Source organism: Capra hircus, unplaced genomic scaffold (assembly GCF_001704415.2).
Source record: "Capra hircus breed San Clemente unplaced genomic scaffold, ASM170441v1, whole genome shotgun sequence".
In the NCBI taxonomy this organism is placed as follows: domain Eukaryota; kingdom Metazoa; phylum Chordata; class Mammalia; order Artiodactyla; family Bovidae; genus Capra; species Capra hircus.
In genome coordinates, this window is record NW_017189629.1 from 147,510 (window position 1) to 151,085 (window position 3,576).

General features: G+C 40.4%; 1 pseudogene; it reads left to right on the plus strand.

Annotated features, from left to right (window-relative positions):
• The first annotated feature begins 1,277 nt into the window (after window positions 1–1,277).
• Window positions 1,278–2,471, plus strand: LOC102172248 (annotated as a pseudogene).
• Window positions 2,472–3,576: the final 1,105 nt, after the last annotated feature.

Consider the following 3,576-nt stretch of genomic DNA (forward strand, 5'->3'; position numbering starts at 1 on the left):
ACAAAAAGAAAGGAAGAAGAAATATAAGGTCAACTGGAAAAAAAGGTTTTAAATGGCAATAAACACATTATCTATCAATAATTACCTTAAATGTCAATGAACTAAATGAGCCAATCAAAAGACATACAGTGCAAATGGAAAGGAAATCTAAAAATGAGTGGATATATGTGAGAGCGTTAATAGCCTCGGTAGGGAGGCCAGAGGTCCCCAAGCAGCATATGGAAGACTTTTTTTTTTCTTTTCTCTTCCAATCCTATGTTGTCATGGCAACACCTGGTTATACCTAGTTAATTAATCTCAAACCTTGAGCTAACCATTGTGTTTTTCTTATGGAAACATCTTTCTTAAGCTATGTTAATGAACTATGTATTTGCTTGGAAATCTGCCTTTCTCCAAGATTCCTGTGAATTGTGTTTTGGCCCAGGATGACTCACCTTGTGCCAATGCTATCTCAAAATGCATGTTGTGGGTGAGGGGCCTGGCGCAACTCTCTCAGTTTTGAGGCATTTCCTTTCTCTAATTAGCAGCTTGTTAATAGGTATATAACTCCTTGCTAAAAACTAGTAGGGAGGCACTGTTTCTGTCCCCTTCTGCTGTCTCTGTCAGCAGCTTTCTCTATCTCTTTTATACTTTAATAAAACTTTATTACACAAAAAGCTCTGAGCGATCAAGCCTCGTCATGGGCCCTGGGTTGAGTTCCTCTCCTCCAGAGGCCACGAATCCCGGTGTCGTTCATGACTCATAGCAGCAAACTTTCATCTGTGTACATAAACTGATTCACTTTGCTGCATAGCAGAAGCTAATACCACACTGTAAAACAACTGTACTCCAATAAAAAATAATTTTAAAAAAGACACAGAGTGGCAGACTGGGTAAGAAAACAAGAGCCTATAATATGTTGCCTACAAGAGACCCATTTTAGGGCAAAGGGCACATAGATTGAAAGGGAGGGGATGAAAAAGGCTGTCTCCCGAAAATGGAAATGACAAGAAAGGAGGGGTAGCGATCCTATCAGACAAAACAGACTTTTAAAAAAGGCCATAAAGAAAGATAAAGAAGAACACTATACAATGATAAAAGATCAGTACAAGAAGGGAATGTTTCACTCATTAACATATATGCACTCAGTATTTGTTGTTGCCGTTGTTCACTCGCTCAGCCATGTCCGACTCTTTTTGACCCCATGGACTGCAGCACGCCAGGCTTCCCTGTCCTTCAGTATCTCCCAGAGTTTGCTCAAACTCATGTCCATTGAGTCTGTGATGCCATGCAACCATCTCATCCTCTGTCACCCCGTTCTCTTCGTGCCCTCAGTCTTTACCAGAACTCAATATAGGAACACCTAAATACATAAAACATACTAAAAGACATAAAGGGAGAAATTGATAGGAATACAATAATACTGGGAAACATTAACACCCCACTGACATCACTGACAGATCTTTCAGACCAAAACAAAACAAAACAATAAGGCAACAGAGATCCTAAATTCCATAATAAAATAGAGAGACATAATTGATATTTTCAGGACATTACAGTCTCAAAATACCAGAATACGCTTCTTCATAAGAACACCAAATGGCAGATGATACTGGTGCTTTGAGAAGGCCTAGAGGCCCTGGGGGCCCAGGGATGGGATGGTGGCTTCCAAGGTGGCTTCAGCAGGGGAGTCCTGGGCTTGGGTCACAGCCGGGATCAGGGATAGGGCAGAGACCACAGAGCTCACTGAAGAAAGGCCAAGGACAAGGTGTGGCTTCTGGTTACCAAGCTGGGCTGCCTGGTCGAGGACATGAAGATCAAGTCCCTGGAGGAAATCTATCTCTTCTCTCTGCCCATTAAAGAATATGACATCATTGACTTTTTCCTGGGAGCATCCCTCAAGGAAAAGGTTTTAAAGATTAGGCCCCCAAAATAAAAATAAAATAAAGATTATGCCCATGCAAAAACAGACCGTGCTGGTCAGCAGACCAGGTTCAAGGCATTTGTCGCCATCAGGGATTACAATGGACATGTTGGTTTGGATGTCAAGTGCTCTAAGGCAGTAGCCACTGCCATCCGTGGGACCATCATCCTGGCCAAGCTCTCTATCATCCTCATGTGATGAGGGTACTAGGAAAATAAGATTGGCAAGTCCCACACAGTTCATTGCAAGGTGACTGGCCGCTGTGGCTCTGTGCTGGTGTGCCTCATCCCTGCTCCCAGGGGCACGGGCATCATCTCAGCCCCTGTGCCCAAGAAGCTCCTGATGACTGTTACACCTCTGCCAGGGGCTGCACCACCACCCTGGCATTTTCGCCAAGGCTACTTTTGATGCCATTTCCAAGACCTACAGTTATCTCACCCCTGATCTCTGGAAAGCAACGGTGTTCACCAAGTCTCCGTATCAGGAATGCATTGACCATCTTGTAAAGATCCACACCAGAGTCTCTAAGCAGAGGACCCAGGCTTCTCCAGCTGTAGCCACCACATAATTTCATATGAGAAAAATAAAGTGAATGAAGCCAGGGGAAAAAAAAAAACAGAATACACATTCTTTACAACTACACATGGAACATTCTTTAGAATAGTAGGATGCAAAACAAGCATCAACAAATTTAAGAGAATAGAAATTATTTCAGGGATCTTTTCTGATCACAATGGTATGAAAGTAGAAATCAACCACAGAAAGAAGGAAAAAATGATTACATTGAGTCTACATAACATGCTCTAAAAAAGCAACGGGCCAACAATGAAATCATAGAGAAAACTGAAACAAATGACAATGAAAACAGAATCATCCAAAATCTACGGGGTGCAGCAAAAGCAGTGTTAAGAGGGAGGTTCCCAGCAATAGAGGCCTTCCTCAAAAAACAAGAAAAATCTCAGATAAACTCCCTACTTATCACCTAAAAGAATTGGGAAAAAAGGACAAACAAAACCTAAAGTCAGCAGAAGGAAGAAAATAATCAAGAGCAGAGAGAAAATAAAACAGAAATTACAAAAATAATAGAAAAAGAACATCAATAAAACTAACAGCTATTTTTTGAAAGGGTAAGCAAAACTGAAAAACCTCTGGCCAGGCTCACTAAGTAGAAAAGAGGAACCAAATAAACAAAATAAGAAATTAAAGAGGAGAAATAATAACAGATACTGCAGAGATTTTTTTTTAAATAAAATACAATGAACAATTATATGCCAACAAATTCAACAACCTAGAGAAATGGACAAGTTTCTAGAAACAGACAGCCCACCAAAAATGAATCAAGAAGAATTAGATAAATTTGAACAGATCCCTAGAAGTGAAATAGAATTTGTATTAATAATAATTTTTAAAAAAACCTCCCTGCAAACAAAGTCCAGGACCAGATGGCTTTATCAGGGAATTCTACCAAACACAGGAGGAACTTATACTGATTCTTCTCAAATTCTTCCAAAAGACTGAAGAGCAGGGAGTACTCCCAGTTATTCTATGACACCACCATCATCCTGATACCAAAACCAGACAAAGACACTACCAAAAAAGAAAACTACAGGGCAATATCTTTGATAAATATAGATGCAAAAACTCTCAGCAAAATATTAGCAAATCAAATCCAA